At 38.9% G+C, this 24,020-nt stretch overlaps 1 protein-coding gene across 1 annotated transcript in view; it reads right to left on the reverse strand.

Annotated features, from left to right (window-relative positions):
• The window catches only part of LOC120518959 (psychosine receptor-like), a 59,075-nt gene extending 45,838 nt beyond the window's left edge, over positions 1-13,237 (reverse strand). Inside the window, exon 1 of the mRNA XM_039742000.1 lies at positions 13,156-13,237. The gene's annotated coding sequence lies outside the window, so the exon portion shown is untranslated. The remainder of the gene's footprint in view (positions 1-13,155) is intronic.
• Positions 13,238-24,020: the final 10,783 nt, after the last annotated feature.

Below are 24,020 nucleotides of genomic sequence, written 5' to 3' on the forward strand. Positions count from 1 at the left end.
AGGCACATTACCAGAGGCACAAATTTGAACGTTCACATAGAAAATGTAATTTCAATGTACCTGTACTTCTTAAAACGTTAATGTTTTACTGTTTAATAACTTATAGACTATAATTTATTATTTTTCCCTTGCACTCAGTGACCAAACCTATACACACACATATAGACACATACAAACATACACACAAGTATATGTATGTGTATATATATACACACACACACACACACACATACATACATACATACATACACACATATATATAATTTGTGTGTGTGTATGTATGTATGTGTGTGTATATATGATGTAGATAGGTATGTATGTATATATATATATATATATATATATGTGTGTATATGTAGATATGTATATAGATATGTAGATATGAAGATATGTATGTGTATATATATGTATATATATATATATATATATATGTATGTATGTATGTATGTGTGTGTGTGTGTGTGTGTATATATATGACAGCAGCAATCCAAGCTGTGAGAAAACAGTAAAAAGGAGGCGTGTCAGACGTCATGGTACATTTTCTGATGCAGCTACCGAAAACAACTTCGTGACGCTGCCGCCAAATACACAAAACAATTACTTTGACAATCATGTTACATTATTTTTAAAATGTTACCTTTTCTTTTTCATAACTTCTTTAACACATGACATCGCATGCGCTGGTATTTTGCTCTATATATATATCACAGCGACACTCATAACAGTGACAAAACAATTACATTGACAATCATGTTACGTTATTTTTAAAATGTTTCCTTTCCTTTCTCTTTCCTTCTTTAACACACTACTTCTCCGCTGCCAAGCGTGGGTATATATATATATATAGATAGATAGAGATATATATATATATAGATAGATATGAGAACAACACTCATATCAATGACAAAACAATTACATTAACAACCATGTTACGTTATTTTTAAAATTTTTCCTTTTCTTTTTGGTACCTTCTTTAACACACTACTTCTCCGCTGCAAAGCGCGGGTATTCTGCTAGTCATGATGTATAAAACCTAAACTTGGTGTAAAGCCATGCACATTTTCACGCTAGCTAAAACTCTGGCGTACGCAAGTTCTCCGCTCAGTTTTGCAAACTGGCGGCACCCAGCGTCAAAGCAGTGCTACTGTTCCAGTGTGGTTTCGCTTTCTTTTTTTGATCTACATCCCTGACGCGGCTTTATAAATACACTGACATTAACCGCTGTAAGAAGAAACACCATAAGACATATGAAGGTTTGGGGCAGCCACCCGTATAGTTTTTCCCGTCTGCAAAACTATTGCAAAATCACAGACATGTTCACACAATTGAGTCCAAAACAAAACTGATTCATTATACACAAGATGGCAGCTTTAAAGGCCAGTAGAGGAAGTGATGTCATCAGGACTGGAACTGGAAGTGATGTGGTTTCACTGCCCCAGAGCTGGGCGGGATTTCCCTAGAATGGTCTGCAAAAGATTGAGAGGGAGAATTAGTGTACTTTGCCACCCCCTGGTCTGGCATGGAATTACATGTACTTAGGCCCTTTAGTTATTTCCTAAACACGCTTGTGTGACAGGGCCCCCCCTCAGCCCAGACCCATCGGGTCGGGTGTCCTGCACCGAGAGGTCGTGAGATTGGGAGAGTGCATCGGCGTTGGTGTGGAGAGAACCCTTCCGATGAATGAGCGAGAACTTATAAGGTTGCAGATCAAGGAACCACCTAGTGACTTGAGGGTTGGACTCCTTATGCAGGGCCATCCACTGTAAAGGTGCATGGTCCGTGACAAGTGTAAACTCCCAAACCAAGAGGTAGTACCTCAAGTGTGTAATCATCCACTTAATAGCTAGAGTCACTCTTTCCACTGCCACATACCGGGAAGATAAAAGGAAGCGAAAAGTCAGGTGCCTTCAAAACATGTGGTGAAATCAGGGCCCTTTTTAAGTCACTGAATGCAGCTTCTGTCTTATCGGACCATACCGCAATGTTAGGAGCCCTCTTCTTTGTTAAATCCCTCAAGGGCACAGCTCTCTCCGAAAAGCGTGGTAAAAAAACGGCGGTAGTACCTGGCTAAACCGAGAAATGCTTGGACCTGCTGCTTGGTTCGTGGATGGGGCCAGTTTCAAAATGGCATGTATTTTAGAGCACTGCGGCTTCACAATTCCACAACCCACCAGGTAACCCAAATATTAGGCTTCTTTCATCCCAAAGAAACATTTTTTGGATTGATTCGAAGACTGGCTTCACTCAGCATTCGTAATACCGCTCTGATGTGCTGTAGGTGTTCTTTCCAGGTGCTGGAATAGATGACGATGTCATCCAGGTAGGCAGCACTATACGTATTATGGGGGCGGAGCACTTTGTCCATCAGACGCTAGAAAGTCGCAGGAGCCCCATGTAACCCGGATGGAAGGACACGATACTGCTAGTGCCCAATAGGGGTGCTAAATGGGGTTTTAACCTTTGTGGAGTCTGTTAAAAGAAACTGCCAGTACCCCTTGGTCATGTCAAGTGTGGTCAGATATTCAGCCTGTCCAAGCCTCTCAAGGAGGTCGTCCACTCGAAGCGTTGAATAAGCATCAAACTGTGAGACCTGATTAAGTCAATGGAAGTCATTGCAAAACCTCCAACTCCCATCAGGATTAGAAATCAAGACTATTGGACTGGACCAGGGACTATGACTTTCCTCTATGACTGCTAGGTTCAGCATACGCTTGATTTCCAGTTACACTTCAGCCTTCTTTGCCTCGGGAAGACGATGGGGTGCTCTCGGACTATAACCCCAGATTCAGTCACAATATCGTGGGCAATCAGAGAGGTCCTTCCAGGGTTTTCGTCTACCACCTCTGGGACAGACGAGATAAATGCTTCGAGCTCTCGCCTCTGTTGGGTATTCAAATTAGAGCCAAAGTTAAGTATGTTGGTCTGAGGAAAGAATGAGCGAGGCTGGCCGGAGGTGGGATCAGGGTCCCTTTCCTTCCACGGTTTCAGCAGATTTACATGATATATCCGCTTGGTCGGTTGACAATTGGGCTGTTTCACCAAATAGTCAACGAGTCCTTTTCTCTCCTTAACTTTGTATGGTCCTTGCCAGTGGGCAAGTAGTTTAGAGTGGGAGGTGGGAACCAACACCATGACCTGATCCCCCAGTTAGAATTCCCGAAGCTTCGTGCCATGGTTTATAATAGTGGGCCTGTGCTGCTTGCGCCTCCTCCATGTGACTTTTTAATATGGGTCGAATTTTCTCAAATCTATCTCGTAACTGCGTGATATACTCCAAAATATCAGTGGAGGGAAGAGCCTCTTCTTCCCAACCTTCTTTAAAAATGTCCAGTTTGTCCCAGGGTTGTCATCCGTATAATAATTCAAAGAGTGAGAACCCCGTTGAGGCTTGAGGGACTTCCCTGTAAGCAAAGAGTACGAGGGGGAGGAGTTGATCCCAATTCCTTCTGTCCCCTCTGACCCCCTTGTGAAGCATCTGTTTGAGAGTCTGATTAAACCTCTCCACTAGACCGTCGGTTTGAGGATGATACACTGCAGTCTTCAAATGGTTTATTTTAAGTAACTTAGCTGTTTCCCTGAATGTCTCTGAGGTAAACAGCATCCCTTGGTCTGTAAGGACTTCTTTAGGAATGCTAACTCGCACACAGACCCCTACTAGTTCTGGTGCGATGGCTTTAGAATTAGCTTATGCACCAGAACAGCTTCTGGATACCGAGTCGCATAATCCATGAGGACTAAAATATATTTATGTCCTCGGGCTGTGTGTTCCAGAGGTCTCACTATATCGACCCCTATTCTTTCAAATGGAACATCAAACAAGGGAAGGGGAACAAGAGCATCATGGTCCCTCCTAGGAATTTGCCACAGCTGACACTCTGGACAAGAGATACAGAAGTGCCGAGCCTCCTTATTAAATCCCGGCCAATAGAATCGGAGCTTGATACGCTCTAATGTTTTCTTATTGCCCAAATGGCCACCTAGGAGGTGGCCGTATGCTAATTCACAAACCTGCCGCCGGAAAGTTCACGGGATTAGTAACAGCTGCACCCCCCATGCTCACTGACCCAATATAATAAATCAATTTCTATAACAAAGTGGGGCCCCTGTTGCATGGGCAGAAGGGTGCCTTGACTGTTGACAAGAACCACTGCATTGTTTGCATATTTAAGGGAATCATCTTTCCATTGTTCCCTTTTAAACTAGGCAGGTGTTTGTCTAAATTGAAAGTTTAAATCTGAGAGAGGGTCCGGTCTGACCTCAAGGGGCGGGTAATCATCCTGCTCCGCCGAGACGTGGACAGATGATGCAATGGTCTGTAACAGCCCAGGAAGTTCCCAATCCTCCTCTTGGACTCCCATATCTCTCTCTGCTGGCTGTGGAAATAACCAACAATGGAGGATTCCCATCTGTTACTAGGCCCAGATTAGGTTTAGGAGGGGTCAGTACTTCACCGCTTTTACTATCAGACCAGTCCCGCCCGAGAATCACAGCGAAAGGTGCATTTGGGAGGACCGCTACTGTGATTCTTTTAACTGATCCTCCCTGGCTGATGAAACATTGGGCGGATTTATAGAATCGGATATCCCCGTGCACACAGGTTATATTGGTCTTTTTAGCCACTGTTGCGGTAGTACGTACCAGCGATCAACAATGGAAATGTTGCTACCAGAATCAAAAAGAGCTTCTACTTTAAATCCGTTTATAATGACCTCTCCAGTATGAGCCATTGACAAGGGGTTTGAAAGTGCACATAACCCAGCCCCCTCTTTCCATTTACATTCCACCTTGCTCCCAAGGAAGGGCCGCGCCCGTGGAATCGGGGACTCCGGTACACACTCCAGCTTATGCCGAGAGGGCAGATTAGGAGGGACATAATTTCCTCAGCGTCCACTAAAGGACCGTTCTGCTCTCGCAAATTGCGAGGCTGTCCTAGATGTTTCAATGAGCTTGATGAGCTTGTTCACAGAAGAAAAGTCTCCCCTGACCGGCTGGGTTAAATGTTCTGGTAGATTATTTATTAATAAGAAGCAGACTACCTTTTTTACAATTTGGAAGGTGGTGCACTCAGTGGTTAACCAAGCCGCCACCGTTTCCCACAGAGCATCAAGCTGCTCTTGGGTAGACCTTCCAGGGTCTAGCTTCCATGCCTGTAATCTCTTCACCTGCTGGTCTAGGGAATCCCCACTTTGCTCTGGGGCATTGGCTCCTGTGGGGAGGACAGCTCTCTCCTCCAAAAGAGCATAATAATTCCCCGTTGCTCCCCCCATAGAGACCAGCCCACATCGGTGTGTCCCATTGACACTCTCCCTATTTGATTTATGTGGTCTGGAATAAGACAAAGGGAGCGGAGTCTACACCAATTCTTTCTGAAATCTGAGACAAAACCCCCACCCTGAAGCTTGGCCTCGGTACTCTCCCACCTGGTCATAATTCAGGTCCGGTCCCGTTCTCTTCTGGGCTTTTATAATCCTGCCAAATATGCCACTGTAAGAAGAAACACCATAAGACATTGCGAAGGTTTGGAGCAGCCACCTGTATAATTTTTCCCAGCTGCAAAACTGTTGCAAAATCACAGACATGTTCACACAATTGGGTCCAAAACAGAACTGATTCATTATACACAAGATGGCAGCTTTAAAGGGCAATCAAGGAAATTATATCATCAGGACTGGAACCGGAAGTGACGTCGTTGCCTGCTCCAGGGCTAGGCAGGATTTCCCTAGAACGGTCCGCAAAAGATTGAGAGGGAGAATTAGTGTACTTCACTACCCCCTGGCCCGGCGTGGAATTACATGTACTCAAGCCCTTTAATTGTCTCCTAAACACGTGTGTGTGACACCGCATATTCTTTATTAGTTTAATGCATCTGATTGTAATTAACCTGTAACAATATAATGGTCTACAGAATGGTCAAACTATTCTAAATACCATAGCTGCTTTAGCGTTGTTACTCTCACTGCACCTTCTTCTTCTTCTTTCAGCTGCTCCCGTTAAGGGCTGCCACAGCGGATCATCTTTTTCCATATTAGTTTCACTGCACAACTCGGAGTATTCATATCACTGTATCTGAGTGGTGAATCACAGCTCTGCAGAAGCTGATTGGAAAGAGAATTATCGATATACTGCATCAAGCACACGCTGCTTTAGCCATGCTGCCTATTGAAATGCTCTCACATGGCAAATGCTTCAGAGCTTTTCTTGTACTGACCTCACGGTTCAGAAACAGTTTCATCCCAAGAACTATAAACGCACTCAATCAAGTGCTCCTTGTAGAACTGTTTGTACTTATTAGTACAATCACCTCACTGTAAACTTGTGATACAGTTATAATATTGCACAACCTGAGGCTCTTTATAAAGCGCGTATTTACATATGATGCCGATATCATTTCTAAGATGAAATGCAACAAATATGTTTATTATATTATACAGATAAATCTTTAACTTCATTTAAATAATCTATATTGTTAATAAATAAACATGTGAGAACACGGTGTCGCAGCGCTAGCAAGGAGATGGCACTCCGTTCATGGATTGTTCTTGTCTTGCACTGTATTCTTGCTGGGATTGGCGCGACACTGGTAGGAAACAATAATTAAACATGTACTATGAAGATATTTGAATGTTCCTTAAAAGTTTTAAGAACCAGCATGCTAAGATTACAGATGGCTTAACATCTATTACAGAGGTGACTGTGTGGCGATTGGGTATTTGGAGAAAGAAAAGTAAGGACAGGATTTGCGGGTTAGTACGTTTGAAAGAGACAGTACTGCTGCAATAAAGTATTTCATCGAAGGTTGCGCATGGTGCAGCAAGCATTTTGCGTGAGGCATGAACAATCACTGTGCCACCATGTTCCCATGTTTAATAACGTGCTTTAACGCATATCATCATGAAAATGATATTACGTATACATCTCAGTATTTTAATTATACAGAGAGCTGTAATATCATGAATGTAATGGATTCTGTGTCCTGTCGGAGGAAGAGAAAGCCTGTTTAAGGAGCACGTAGTGATTCACACACATAGAGCACATAGAATATCAAATACAAAACAAAGCATTTAACATGCTACATTAGCTAAAATGGGGTTTGAGAAACAAGAAAAATAAATGATTTTAAGATGAAGTTTATGATGTTCTACTTTAATGACAAAATAAACTATGTGATTAAAGTGAAAATTTCGAGATTAAAGTTAACATTTTGTACTTTTCTCTCACTGTGTCCCTATTTTTTTTTATTTTCTCTGTATCCTAATAAGCTTTCATATGACACTCAGACAGTGGGCTACAACTCGGCTTTTCACTGCAACTTTGATATCTGACAACTTCGGACACTGTGTGACTTTGTAAGCTTGAGCTTTCGAGTTTCTCCGACACTCTATGTCACTCGATCAACTTCCTTTTGTTGTTTATACCACTGTTTCAACCAACAAATAGTACGTTTTTTCTTGCCTCCACTTGGTATTCGCTGAAATTCTTCTATTTACCCCCATGCTTTTGCTATTGCCTTTTCAGAACATGCTGAGCTTAAGGGCTATTTATATTGATTTTTATATTCAAAGAGGCATAATTATGGGAGGAGTTTGGGGAGTGGCAGCAGGTGCGTGCACGTGCATTACTTTTCATGCTGACCGGGATGTATGGAGCGGAAGAACGTGGAAGTTGGCGAATACACAGATTTATGCATCTGGATTTTTTTGTGCATACAAACATTTCCGCTTTTGTCCTTATGCCTTGTTTTAGTGTGAATTCTACGCACGACATTATACATGAGGCCCCAGGACTGTGACTTTGTATTTGATATTCTCTTTTACCATTTTAATCTACTCTATTGTCAACTGACCATGGTTCATCAGTTAATTAATGGACAGATCTTGTTGGCCTCTGTTTATGTTTAATCAGTTTCTACATTTTTCTCAAGAGTATTTTAACAAATTTGTATTTATATCTGTGCCATTTTTTAGTAATTAGTTTAATCCATACTTGTATTTTAACTGATAATTGTTCATAGTGATTTGTGTCTACACTATATAAAAAAAAGTAAAAAAAAAAGTTGATGTTGTGTATAGAAGACTGTTTTTCCATTACTGGTGCTTAGGGAGCCACTGTGCAAGCAGAAGAATAGCCTGTGTAAATAATTATGATGATTTTTCAGCAGAGGTGGCCTCTATCCTAACTAGAAGTATTATGGATATCCCAGAATATGGCTGCAGAAGGGCTTGGATATCTGGTCTGAGCACTGTCCAGGCCACATACTGGTAATCTAAAATCACAGGCAGTTATATAAGCCATTTATTGTTCTTGCGTAGTTGCTACCCAACATGTCAGTATTGTGACATCTCAAAAACTCAGTTATACAGGAATTAAATCACACTGGCAACTTGTAGATAGGATAACGAGATCTAGAATTAAAAATTAGTCCTTATTAAAAGATATTTAATCTGTGTCCAATACTATGCATTATTACAAACTGCAAGAAGACCCAACAGATCTCTACAAAAAGGAAGTAAAAAAGGTAGTAAGTAGCTTTCCTCTTGACAGAGGAAACAGTTTAATTCCTGAGAACCCAAAATGGTTTACTTCTACATGCATCCTAAAATCCACAAAGAAGTTGAACCCAAGAAGGCCTATAATCTCAGGAATTGGCTCCCTTACAGAAAATGTTCTGCTTTAGGCCCCTTACCTGAGGGAACCTTACTGGCCAGAATGGATGTTGAGGCACTTTACACAAACATCCCCCATGATGATGGCATATTGGCCTCAGACAACATGATTTACCCACAAAGCTAGTAACTGAAATGATAAAATTCACTCTGACAAATAATCTATTCTCTTTTGAACAAGATTGCTGCTTGCAACAAATGGGGACTGCAATGGGCTGTTGGTTTGCACCTCACTATGCAAAACTATTTACGGCAAAACTGGAGGAAGATTTCATGTCAATGTGCATCGTAAAACCAATGTTGTATCTCATTTAAGTGGATGACATCTTCATAATCTGGACTGCCAGTGAGAAGGACTTCCTACATTTTCATCTATACTAATAAAAGGCAAAGCCCTCACTCACTCACTCACTCACTCACTGACTCATCACTAATTCTCCAACTTCTCGTGTGGGTGGAAGGCTGAAATTTGGCAGGTTCATTCCTTACAGCTTCCTTACAAAAGTTGGGCAGGTATTATATCGAAATTCTACGTGTAATGGTCATAACTGGAAGCTGTTTTTCTCCATTTACTGTAATGGAGATGAGCTTCAACGCCGTGGGGAGTTTCGTGTGACATCATCACGCCTCCCACGTAATCACGCAGTACATAGAAAACCAGGAAGACCTCAAAAAAGCGCTTAAAAAAGCATGCATTATATAATTGAGAAGGCAGCGAAACAATAAGAAGCGAGCGAGTGACATATACAACCATATTCATGAGTTCTGCTACTGAAACAAAGCACGATGTAAACCTACACTTTAAATTAAGTTCATAGACAGGCTGCCGCTGGCGTTTGTAATTTAGTGCCCACCCATATAAGGCCGTCCGTCAGCGGCAATCCAATAGCAAACTGCCACGGGTAAATATTCACGGGTGAAGGACTGTGCTTATGGAGAGGAAGATGAGATGGTCAGGGTGGTGTTTGACACAAACTCAGCGAAACTGCGAGAGAAAGTTTTAAGTGCCAGGACTAAGGTAACATTAAATAAAGCTATGGACATAGCATGAGATGGCACCAGCACAGCTGGGAACCTTCGATGCATGTACACCGAGTGGCTCACGTGAACTGGCGCAGTGCACAGATAAAAAGCAACAGTTCCAAAGAGCTGAACAAAACCGAATTACACAATTGAAAAGGCAGCAAAAATATGAAGCGTCTGATAAGCATATTCATAAATCCAGCTACTGCGGAAACAAAGCACACGGTGGAAAAAGTCAATGTCCCGCTAAAGGAAGACAGTGTAAAAAAAACCCGTGCATGCAGTGTGTCAGGTCTCAGGTAAAGAAGAAGACAAGCTGCTTATTGATGCAGTAAGAAACGAATCGATGAATGAAACCTGTCATCTTTACAACGATTGACAAACACGGAATGTAACTTGAACACAACACATCCTACAAATACGAACCTGATTGAAAGAAATAATGATAATCAAATCATTGATGACAGCAACACTCAATAACACTCACAAAACAAATACTGTATATTGACAGTCATGTTACGTTATTTTTAAAATGTTCCCTTTTCTTTGTCTACCTTTTTTAACACACTACTTCTCCGCTGCGATACGCGGGTATATATATATGTATATATATATCCCGCTCTACATACTCGAATAATGGATACTTTATTCGCCATCAATGATTGTTTTGGTAAAGCCATACTCAGTGTATTCATTAGATGAACGGTAAAAAAGTAAGAGCGAGGGGAGGATGACTCATTGAGGCATGCAGGCTGTAGTCTTGCGTCAACTCTATCTGAATTAGCGCGATCACATTTGAAAAATATATCTTTTCAAGTTCTATTTAGTCCATATGTGTCAAACTCAAGGGCCGCGGGCCACATCCGGGCCGGCGTGTAATTATATCCAGCCCGCGAGATCATTTTATATACTGTATTATTGTTATTAATGGCCCGGGTATATGAAGTGCTGGTAACACAATAAACTACAGATCCCATAATGCAGCGCTTCAGCTGCCTTGCCGAACACTTACCGCGTTAATCAAGTCTACCTTATGATGCTGCAAGTTATTGCGAAGCTAGAGTTATTGCGCACTGAGTTTGCAAAGCGCTTTGGTGACTTTGAAGAACAAAAAATGTCCGTCAACCTGCGGCTCGAACCTTGTGCATGTTTGGTAGCACATATCTGTGTGAGAAGCTCTTCTCAGTGATAAAGACTAACAAAACAGCACACAGGAGTCGCCTCACTGATGAGCACTTCTTTAACACACTACTTCTCCGCTGCGAAGCGCGGGTATTTTGCTAGTAATGAATATAATTCTTTTAACCCCACCATAAAGCTGAAGCTGAATTACTCAAAAACAGAAGTCAGCTTCCTTGACACCACCATTCAACTGAACGACAACACCCTTGTAACTTCTGTTTTTCGTAAACCAACAGACAGACGGACCTACCTAAGAAGTGATAGCTTCCACCCTCAAGCATATAAGGCGCTCCATTATTTTCAGCCAAGCAATACGATACAATCGTATTTGCTCAGACCTGACAGACCTGGATAAACAACTGCAGGAGCTCAGACAAGATTTCATCAGACAAGGTTATACACCCAAAACAACAGACACTCAAATAAGAAGAGCTAATGCCATACCCAGAGATAACCTTCTGGAATATAAAAATAAAGACAACAAGAACCGCATTCCCCTTGTTGTCACCTACAACCTACATCTTGAAACACTTCGAAAAATTATAAAAGAACTTCAGCCAATGCTAAACAATGACCAAGCACTGATAAATGTATTTCCTGAACATCCCCTCCTGGCATACAGACAACCACCAAACCTTCAGCTCCCTAAGTGAACCAAGAGAAAATGGCACATCTCCCTGCCTACAGAAAAGATGTAAAACGTGTCTACAGTTCCACATTGTTTTGAAAAACTCATTACAAACTTCAAAAGACTTTGTTGGACAGTTATCTTATCCAAAGATCTTGACCATACATTGTTCTTCTCTCTCTTGTCAAATTAACCCTAGCCTGAAGGAATCTATTATTTTTTTTACATTTAAGATTTCTCATTTAAAGATTTACCAATGTTGCTTCTTGTCCTAGTGTGTATATAAACACAGGGAACTCCAGTTTCTGTATTACATCTTGCCTGAAGAAGGGGCCTGAGTTGCCTCGAAAGCCTGCATATTGTAATCTTTTTAGTTAGCCAATAAAAGGTGTCATTTTGCTTGTCTTTTCTCTACATTCATAATGGCTAACACGGTACAACACCCTAGTATTAAAGTGTTAGTCAGTAACACAATCATGATTTTTTTGCTGTAAATTATTAATTATAACACACTAAACTCTTGAGAATGAATCCATAATCTTGGATGAAGTGTCAGAGTGCAGTGCTGTTTTAAATTTTGTCATGCTGATGATGTCATACAATAAGGCTTCAAGCCATAGTGTCACGGCAGCACTAAGATAAAGACACACATTAGAAAAATAAAATGACATTGCGGCAAATCCAAAACAAATGACAATTAGTTTTTGATGAAATTATGATGAAACAATACTTTATAGTAAAATCAAATATCAAAGTATTAAATTCTAAAACACAGAAAACAAAACTGTAGGATAAGAATAAGAAAAACTTTTGACAACTGGAAAAAATTATCAAAGTCCCAAAAATGTTACAAGAACACTGTGGTGAAGAACTTGTTGTCCACAGTATGAAAATTGTAATGTTTCCTATTGTTTTTATACTCAGCAATTACTGTATTTTTGCTCATTTTCATTTTTTTTTTTTTTTCATTTTCCTTCTGTCTAATTTTTTTTATTGTTATGACAATTATGATATTTCAATGCCAACTTAAGTCAACCGTTTACAATAGGTGCCACCATTTTGTGCTTGTCTTTCATTGTGACAGTCTTGTTGTTTACAGTTGTTATTCTCCTTGCTGGTCCTGTGCAACAGTCATATGATGCATCACATTATTTTGCTCTACCTATTTAAGATGGTGGCATGCATCTTCAGACATCCTAGCTTTGGAATAATTGGAATTGATTGATTGCTTTGCTTTGGTTAGCTTTTTGAATTTTTGCTTTAAGCTTTTGACTTTATAATTTAATTTATGATGTTTACTTTATCGACTTCCTAGTTTTGTGTCTTTTCTTTAGACTTCACTGTTTAGGAACACCTTGATAAAAACTAACTTCAGATTTGAATTCCTTGGGTTAATCAAACCCCAAATACACACATACTTTGGAAAAAAATTACTCTGAATGTTCCACAAATAAAAATAAAGAAAACACCATTCACATCAACTTTTGTACAGCTTTCTGGGGTAAGTCTATCACTTGTCATTGGCCAGTAGTAAGGCAGGAGCTCAGACGCAATGTTTACTCAGGAAAGGTTAAAAAAAAATAACAAATACAAAATTAACAGAGATAGGTTAAACTGTTGGCTAATATACTGTTGCTTTTTAACAGCAATCAGGCTTACCGTTCAAACTTCTGTCTTTTGGATTACTCATCTTCCAAATGAGATGACACCTTCCGAGAGCACTCTGTTTTTCTAGCTCCTCAGGGCTGTGGGTGGAAGGATACAAGGTGGTTAGCAATTGTGCCCCCTGGTGTCTTGAGGTGGTAGTGTTTACCTTTGACAAGCCCCGAAGGTGATCTTTTAACGTGCATGTGTCACACACTGTATTTACTAAGATTTGGAAATTTTATGTCAAACTCATACTCCGATATACCAACAACACCTCTTTGATTTTTATTACAAATGAAATGGCACTTTGCTTTTCATGCAAACATATTAGGTGCAAGGGCCTTATTACTTTAAAGGAGGGGAAAAAAACAGTTATGACTTCTAAGGAGCATGTAACTAAGACAGATTAGCACACTCTTTCTTTCTTACCTTATGAACATCTTTCAAGTGTTAATTATTTTAAAAATCCTATGACTTTAGAGTTTTGACATTTAGATGATATGTGAAATAAGCCATGCAAATGAGGCACGGTATGCACTCTGATTCAGATCTGTCTTTCAATTTTACACTTTTTTAAAAACATTTTAATGAATGAGTCAGTGAACAAAAACATGCAGCAGCTAATCAGACATACTTTAGCCATCCTGACAATTATAAACATTTCATAAAAGCAAAAAATGAATTCTCCTTGTTAGCCCCAAAGCTTCAATTGTATGGTAGTATTTCATACATTGTTTACAAGCTAGACTTTTAAGCCTCTACACAACTTACTCTACAAATCATGCTTAAATCAAACATCATTCACATTTTCCCATATACCTTTAACTTTTCCATTTGTGTCACCTTTTCTCTTCTAATTAAGTGTTGATTTTACTGTCATGTATATCTCCTATTAGAAACAATTTACCATAGTTTATTTGGTAAAGCAGATATCATCATCAGGCAGTGTTAGTATAATTAGAAACTACATATTGGAAGGTAATCATTAAAATGCTGCTGTCTGAAGGAAATAGAGAAGTGGTGGACTTTTATTTTCACCTTTTTCATCTGGTAAGGTATAAGCTCCATAAAAACAAATCATATATCACATTTGTCTTCCCCATCTATTAACTTGTGCAGGTGTTCCTGTGAACCACTTGATCTACAGATCAGCAGCTGGCATGGCCACACACAACCCCCTAGCATCAGTAAAGTGGCTGAATCTCTAATTTGTCAAATATAAATTTACACAGAACAAGTAAATGGAAATAAAGCATCCCCACTGCTTTTTCTCCCTCACAATAGTTGCAATTGACCGAGCAGAGGTGTCAAATAATGCCTCCTGCCACAAGGCTCGTCTAACAAAAGAACTCATTGTGGTCCATCAGCACCGGAGGTTGGGTTGTGTTGACACAGCTGTAATCAGTTCTCTGAAGCAGTGCACTAATTAAATTATTAGAAAGATTGCTGATTTGGGAGTGTGTAAATCTAACTGATGGTTGCTAGTCTACTGTGTTTATTAAATGACAGTCTACAGTTACTTATCTTCATGCAAGTGATAAGACACTGCTGAGCCATTTTATTTTAGAATCTCACAGTGACATTTACAGTATATCACTCCAAAAATGTATCATCTTTATGTAGCAGATTCAGATCAGTGGATAACTGGCCATCATCAAAGTTACAATAAAGGGATACTGCAAAACATCAATCAGTGCTTCAAATGGTAAGTCTATCTATTTATCTGTCTACCACATTGTGACATTTCTATGTATGCCTCATTTATGTGGGCCTTTCTGTAAAGATCAAATAGCCACACAAAGCAGCACTTGATATGAAATAGAGCTACATATCTTCTGATTTTCCACTTTAAATGTAAGAAGGGGCCTGCATTGCCTTGAAAACTTGCATATTGTAATCTTTTTACTTAGCCAATAAAATTAGTCATTTTGTTTGACTTCTCAATACATTCACAATGGCTAACATGGTACAACACCCTAGTACCACTTTAAATGTGAGCTGTTGTTACAGTTCCATTTGTCCATTCACACTGTCTCCAAGGTGTTTCCTCACAGGATGGCATTGTTGAAGTAAAATATCAATTTGTATAATTTTTGGTTTACATACATTTCAGCAAATTAAGTTTTCATGGCTTATGTTTACAAAAAAAGAATATGAATATGAAGTAGGAAGCTGTCTTGTGCAGAGTTCTTCATTGCCCATGTTGGCTGACAGGTTTTCTTTCTTGTATACCCTTGGTAGCCCCAAATTCATTTTAGCTTTAACTGACTTGTTGTTTCTCTTGTTCTGCACTAAGACTATGTATAGAAAATGAATTTACAAGATAATATGTTTCCTTGCTGCATGGGCACATTTGTAACTGTCTTAATCTGTTCATACACAACTGACTAAATGGCAAGTATCAGTGAACACCTTAGTTTTGACTAATGAAATTGTCTCCTTAAACAAAAGCCTATCACTGGTAGTTTTCTTTACTTGTTTAATAACGTGGCTGAGGTGTCTATACCTCAAGAAACTGAAAATATAAGAATAGCAGGGGTTTATTGACCAGCTGAAGTTTCAAAATTGAGCAAAAGCAGAAACTGTTGTCAGAAAAATCCTTTCTGTATTTCTTCTGAACTACACTCACCTATTCACTCTTTCTCTTCTTTCCAGCTTCCCACTTCTTCTGAAATCTCAGATCTCATCTGTAAATCCAAGTCATCTACTTGTCAGCTGGACCCCCTGCCTACAATTTTGGTTAAAGCCTGCCTCCCCTCTCTAGTCCCTCTTATTTCTGCCATCATTCACTCTTCTCTTACTACTGGTATTATTCCCTCATCTTTCAAAACTGCTGCTATAACCCTAATATTAAAAAAACCTGGTTGTGATCCTACTAATTTCAATAATTTTCACCCCATTTCTAATTTGCCCTTTATCTCCAAAATTCTTGAAAAAATAGTAGCTATCCAACTTCACACCTACTTGTCTCACAATAATCTATGAGAATTTTCAGTCTGGTTTTAGCCCCCTTCATAGTACAGAAACAGCACTTGTTAAAATTACTAATGACCTCCTTATGGCTGCTGATTCTGGTCTAATCACTATTCTCATCCTTTTTGATCTGAGTGCGGCCTTTGATACTATTTGTCATACCGCTCTCCTTAATAGATTATCTTTGATTGGCATTACTCACACTCCACTTGATTGGTTTAGATCTTACCTTTCAGGCCGCACTCAGTTCATACAGCTTAAAACTTTCACATCCCAACCCACCACTGTTACTTCTGGTGTGCCCCAAGGCTCTGTCCTGGGGCCTCTTCTTTTTATTATTTACCTTCTTCCCCTTGGCAATATTTTTCGCAAATATAACATTAATTTTCACTGTTATGCTGATGACACCCAGCTCTACCTTGCTGGTAAACACACCTCGTCTTTTCCACCACCCTCACTTATTGACTGCGTTTCTGAAATTAAATCCTGGTTCTCTTCAAATTTTCTTAAATTAAACAGTGACAAAACTGAGGTTCTCCTCATTGGTTCAAAATCATCATTATCCAAAACCAATAATCTTTCTTTTATTATTGATAACTCTGTTGTTTCCCCATCATCTCAGGTCAAGAGTCTGGGTGTCATCCTCAACAGTACTCTATCTTTCCAATGTCACATTAATAACATCACCCGGTCTGCTTACTTCCACTTACGTAATATTAATCGCATTCGTCCCTCCCTCACTCCTCATACTACTGCCATTCTTGTTCATAGTCTTGTCACTTCTCGGCTGGACTACTGCAATTCACTCCTCTTTGGTCTCCCTAATAAATCTCTTCACAAGCTTCAGTTAGTCCAGAATTCTGCAGCACGTATCATCACTGGAATCCCATTTTTTCACCATATTACTCCGGTCTTGCAGCAGCTTCATTGGCTCCCGATCAAGTTTCGTATTGATTTTAAGATTCTGCTACTAACTTTTAAGGCCATCCATAACCTCGCACCTCCATATCTGTCTGACCTTCTACATGTTGCCATTCCATCCCATAAGCTTAGATCCTCTTCCTCCACCCATCTGACCGTTCCTCCCTCCCGTCTAACCACCATGGGGAGCAGAGCTTTCAGCCGTTCTGCCCCCAAGCACTGGAACTCATTACCTGCGGATCTCCGAAATATTAAATCATATTCATCTTTCAAATGTAAACTTAAAACACATTTGTTTAAAATGGCTTTTTCTTCTTCCTCCTAATTATAGTGGTTTTGTTTGGTTTTAACTTTTAGATTTTCTGATGTTTTAAGTTGTTTAAAATTGTGTTTTGTATTTATTTATTTGTTTATTTATTGTTTGTTCGGTGTCCTTGAGTTCTCTGAAAGGCGCCTCGTATAAATAAAATGTATTATTATTATTATTATTAGAAAAATAGGATCATAAATTAGCAATTCTTCAGAAAAAATGTATTTTTTTAATTTATTTTTCCAAAGAATCTTTCCTTTGCTTTCAAGTAAATTTCCAACAAGATATTACTGCATCCACTCAGTTAAAATCATATGACAACAGAAAAATCATCAGATTACACATTCACGATGGCAGTGCGGAATAGGGAAAGCAACTGTAGACGTAGAATACGACACAACATAATGATGTCATCAGTAAAGATGATGACCAATAAATAATATTAGATTTAAAAAAATAAACAAAAAAATGCTTCAAAAAATCCAAGACGGTTCAAAGTAAAGAGAGATCATGACCATTTGTAGTAATGATTTTTAAACAAACTCCTTATAATTAAATTCCTAATAATTAAGCACTAGAATTTAACCTTTGTTTAGTCGTCATGTTTTCATAAAATTAAGACAAGCTGAGCTCATCCTAAAATGGCTCCTATGGTGTGTATCAACCCAAATATGAAATAAAAAATTGACATGTTAATAAACACAACATCATCACAAAGCAGCTGTTAACTAAGATGCCGGACTGACAGGCAAAATTCTTGAAAGTCGACTGTTCAAAGTGCTTCCCTTCTAGAAATCCATGCGACAGATGAGACAAAGAGACTGAGTGAAGAAGACTCATATCTCAGTGCACATTCAGCGTTGAGTCACTCCATCTTTGGAGCTTCTTTTTGCTTTTCTCTACTGATCAAGCACCATTAATCTGTGACATTTCCTTTTTTTAACATTTTAGCAATAATTCATGTGTTTTTCACTTTTGACTTTACTGTTCTTTCAGTGTTCATGCTTATTGGATTATTATTATTTTTTTCTTGAAACATTTTATTAATTTTACTAGCAGAATACCCGCGCTTCGCAGCGGAGAAGTAGTGTGTTAAAGAAGGTACGAAAAAGAAAAGGAAAAATTTGAAAAACAACGTAACTTGATTGTTAATGTAATTGTTTTGTCATTGATATGAGTGTTGTTCTCATATCTATCTATCTATCTATATATATATATATATATCTATATATATATATATATATATATATATATATATATGTTGTTTTCATATCTATCTATATATATATCTCTATCTATCTATATATATATATGTTGTTTTCATATCTATCTATATATATATCTATATCTATCTATCTATCTCTCTCTCTCTCTATATATATATATATATATATATATATATACCCGCGCTTGGCAGCGGAGAAGTAGTGTGTTAAAGAAGGAAAGAGAAAGAAAAGGAAACATTTTGAAAATAACGTAACATGATTGTCAATGTAATTGTTTTGTCACTGTTATGAGTGTCGCTGTGATATATATATATATATATATAGCAAAATACCAAGCTTGCGATGTCATGTGTTAAAGAAGTTATGAAAAGAAAAGGAAACATTTTAAAAATAATGTAACATGATTGTCAAAGTAATTGTTTTGTGTATTTGGCGGCAGCGTCACAAAGTTTTTTTCGTCTAGCTGCATCAGAAAATGTACCACAACGTCTGACACGCCTCCTTTTTAGTGTTTTCTCACAGCTTGGATTGCTGCTGTCATATATATATACACACACACACACACAAACACACACACACACACATACATATCTTCATATCTACATATCTATATACATATCTACATATACATATATATATATATATATATATATATATATATATATATATATATATATATATATATATATATATATATACTGTACATATACATACCTATCTAGGCGTATAGCTTTGGTCACTGAGTACAAGGGAAAAATAATAAAATATAGTCTATAAGTTATTAAACAGTAAAACATTAACGTTTTAAGAAGTACAGGTACATTGAGCACTACTGGAGTGGTTTCAGGTAAACTACATTTTAAAGACTGTGTAACACAACAGGTAAGTAACTAACAGCAGCTAAAATATATATGGATCATCTCTCGGTAGTAGATCCCTTTTGAAAGGCGCTACACGACGGCTGTGGTATAGAAATTACATTTTCTATGTGAACGTTCAAATTTGTGCCTGTGGTAATGTGCCTTACCGGCATTTAAAGAAAATTAGTTTTGTGTCCTCTGCAGTGTTAAGAGAGAAAGGCTTTGGTTTGGGATAAAAGGAAAAAAGGTGTAAAGAAAGGAAAGTTGCCTTTTTCTTTTATATAGTATAGAGAGATGTGTTCGCTGGCGTTATGATCGCCTTGTGTAGACTGGTGAGACGTCCCGCCATTAATCGGCTGTGATGGCACTGTCAGTCCTCCACTCGTGTGCGTGTTTTCATAATCCGAGGTGAGGACCTCATAATCGATATCGTGCAAAAGAAAGTGTGAATCGCCTTAATATTATTTTGCCGTGGTGTAGAAAAGGGGTCCCGTGTTTGCACTTGTCTGGGCTATAGCGCAGGGGGAGGATGAAAAAAATTAAAAGTGCTCACTTTGACTTAAGGCAGAAGCGCAGTCAGCGTCTCAAAGGCCGGCACAGCTATGCGCGCGCTGGCTGCTCGACTTTGCTGGGCAGGAGACCCAGTTTTGCAGACACGTTCATGATATCAAAAGTCTCAGCGCTCTTTGGAGGTCATTCATATATTATATATATAGCAAAATCCCCGCGTCTCGCAGCGGAGAAGTAGTGTGTTAAAGAAGTAATGAAAAAGAAAAGGAAACATTTTAATAATAACGTAACATGATTGACATTGTCATGAGTGTTGCTGTCATATATATGCCTGCCTAAATAAGTCACCCTCGCTTTGCTCTTACTTTATTTACCGTTCATTTAATCATGGCTAGTGGCGGAAAAATTATAAAATGGAAGGAGGATGGCTTTACCAAAACAATTATTGATGGCGAATCGATTATTCATAAAGCTTGAATTGGTGATGTTTTTCTGTGTTAACCTCATATTTTTTCAGACTTCTTCTCAAACTAAGGTGGTGCGAGGATAAAATGAATCGGGATGCGCTGATCAATGTAATCGTGTACAGTACCAGGAAATCATGCATTGACAAAAGCTCCCGTGCTTGTAATGCAAAGTGTGATTAAATGCATTATTTTTTAACGCGTTATGGAGCACATGCATCGAAGCTTCTCAGCTGTGCTTGTGCTAAGAAAAGGACAGATTTTAAAAATAACGTAACACGATTGTCAATGTGACCTTTTGTAAGTAGTGTCTGGAGGATTCAGTGTGGAGAAACTCTATAGAGACAGCGTGTGTATTAACTTGTGGATTTTTCTGTGAGTATTTGGTGGCAGTCTGACAAAGTTGCTTCGAAGACGGCATTAGCATGAGCTCAGCTCAGACCGAAATTAGATGAATGGGAGGGGAGATGATGACGTGACTCCCCCACCCGCCTTAACTGTCAATCCCCCACAAACACAGTCTCGAATTTGCATAAGCACACCCCTTCACCTACAATTTTAACTTAGTTACAAAGTGATCAAAACTCTGTTTATATCCTCGTCCTCTCATTAAACTTGTATCCCGCATTACCTGTGGGCATGTGAAACGCCAGCGGTAGCCTGTCTATGAACTTAGTTTAAAGTTTAGGTTTACACCTTGCTTTCTTTCCGAGGCAGCAACACTCATGAATATGGTAGTATATGTCACTCGCTCGCTTCTTATTGTTTTTCGCTGCGTTCTCAATTATATAATGCATGTTTTCTTAAGCGCTTTTTGCAGGTCTTCCTGGTTTTCTACGCACTGCGTTGACAATCAGTTCACGTGATTACGTGGGAGGCGTGATGATGTCACACGAAACTCCGCCCTTCCAGCTCAACTCCATTACAGTTAATGGAGAAAAATACCTTCCAGTTATGACCATTAGGCGTAGAATTTCGAAATGAAACCTGCCCAACTTTTGTAAGTAAGCTGTAAGGAATGAGCCTGCCAAATTTCAGCCTTCTACCTACACGGGAAGTTGGAGAATTAGTGATGAGTGAGTGAGTGAGGGCTTTGCCTTTTATTAGTATAGATTAGAATCAAACAACAACCCATACAAGCAAGTCAAGTTTAACAAGACTAGGTTTGAAACAAATTTTTAAAGGCTTAATTTGATTCTTGTAATACCATTTGTGCAAATACTATATAAAGTGCATTTTTCTTTTTTTTTAATTCAGTTATAAAAATATTGATTGTTTATTTTATTAATGTAATCTTATAAGACTGCTCAATTAATCTTTGCAGTCTGACTACAGCTGGCTGTCTTTATAAATCTGACAGCAGTCAAACAGAAAGGGCAATTTGCAAACAGCAGAAAAAGGAGCAAATGTCAGTCAAAACATCTGCTGCTCCCAGGACTGAGGCCTTGTCACTGCTACTTTTGTTGACTTCATCAGTAACAGTGACATGTTCGCAAATATCCAAGCAGACAGAAGTGGTTAAACCCAATGCTTAATTACTCTGTTGGCATAAAGGCACTAACTTTGTGTCATCAATACTTGCTCAATTGATAACTTGGATTATATAGCATAATCAGCAATAAAAATAATTGTTTTGAAATTCAGATGTGTTGCCTTTAGAATACAGGGTACATTAAGTAAAATGTGATGAGTCTTAACAGTATAGTCACAGTTAGAACATGAACAAGTGAATCCCAAAATCCAAATTCTAACTAACTGCAAAGGCAAACTGCTTCAAACACACATAATGAGTTACATTTGTGGTAGGACAGGAGAACTCTCTAGCTGCCAAATGCTGTGATTTACTACAGACGTTAACATTTGCTAAGGGAAAAAGTATGTGAAAATGAGGGAAAAAAGTGTTTGCCAATTTTAAAGACTGGCATTCAGTCAAGAAGCTTACATGAAAAACTTACTTTTCCTGGTTCCTTTATGACTTGCTCTCTTATATTCTTTGAAAGAACTCATAAGATCTGCTCAAGTAGCAAATAACCTGATTGGAAGAGTGTAACACAAAAAAGGCACTTTAAATTGACGCATACACCTGTCATACTACATCTTTTTGTGACTTTTGAACTTCTGTCAAACTTTGTTTAAAGAAGACTTAGTCATTTTTCAGTTTGTTCCCCTCAAAACATAACTGACAGTATTTTAATGAAGACTACCCATCTCTTCACAGATTTCTTTCAGAATATATTGTGACCAGTAAGGGCCACTCCAAACCTCAAACCCCAGACAAAGGTATGCACACATAAGCCCCAGGTTCAAAAGACTTTTAATATCTTACAGAGGTTTGTTTTTCACAGAAGCAATACACTCATAAATTCCTCGTTTCCTCCTCCACTTCTCTCAAGCAAGCTTTGTTCACTTTCTCCCGAATCCAACTCCCCAAGTAAGATGAGTGGATATTTTTATCCCCGACCAGGGAATACTTCCAGTGATAGAACATTGCACCTAGAAATAAACAGCCATGAAACAAGGGAGGCCCCATCCAGAAAAGCTTTCCGATGGCCCCTGAGGGACCCAATAGGGCTGCCATCCTGAACTACAATCTCATGTTATCCTGTGGGAATCCATGCCACTGGACCCCTGTCATCTAATATAATAGGAGACCAGTCACTCTCGAGATGCAGTGCCCCTTTGTCCATCCACTATTCCTGCCTCATATTTGAGACAAGGAGCAGCACTCATCCTGGTTGGGATGCCAATACATCCCAGCTGTCAATTCATAATGGCAGCCACACAGCCAGGTAAAATAACACCTTCCATCTTCACCTGGGTGCCAATCTATTCATTTCTATGAAAATAAAAAGACAAGATAAATACAACTGCATTTCGCTAACTATATTTTTAAAGGTTGTCCTATATCCATGACAAAAAAATTTAAAAGAAACTTCAGTAATAAACAGAGACTGTGGGCATGCTTTGTCATGTAGAGTAACTGTGGCGGTTACCCAGCATGCTGCTTTAAAGGTAATTTGCCACATGTGTATAAAATTATAGTCAATAACCACCCTTAAACCATGTACCATACATTGGCACAAATAATTCTGATCTCACACCATCTCTGCATCCACTCCTTGAATATTAACCGGATACAGAGGCTCTTTGGTGCAGCGAAAGTCAATGACCAGTTCCTTGGTTTTGCTGATGTTAAGATGCAAACAATTCTTTCTGCAATAGCAAGCAAAGTTCTCCACCTGATTCTTATACTCTGTCTCATCTCCTTTATCAATACGTGCAGAATCATGTGAGACTTTTCACAAGTAACATGAACCTGGTGTTATATTTATAGTCTGAGGTGTACAATGTGAAGAGAAAAAGAGTCCATTCCTCCTGCTGCTCCAGTGTTGTTCACATCCGTATCAGGGACACAGTCTTTGAGTCTCATAGACTTTGGTCTGCCCAACAGGTAGTCCATTGTCCAGGACACCACAGGCTCATACACCTGCATATCTCTGAGGTTACCCCTTGACAAGGATGGCTGGATGGTATTGAAGGTACTGGAGAAATACAAAAACTGAATTCTCACAGTGATGATAAATTTCTCCAGGTGAGAATAAGCCTTGTGGAG

This window comes from Polypterus senegalus, chromosome 18, assembly GCF_016835505.1.
Source record: "Polypterus senegalus isolate Bchr_013 chromosome 18, ASM1683550v1, whole genome shotgun sequence".
NCBI lineage: Eukaryota > Metazoa > Chordata > Cladistia > Polypteriformes > Polypteridae > Polypterus > Polypterus senegalus.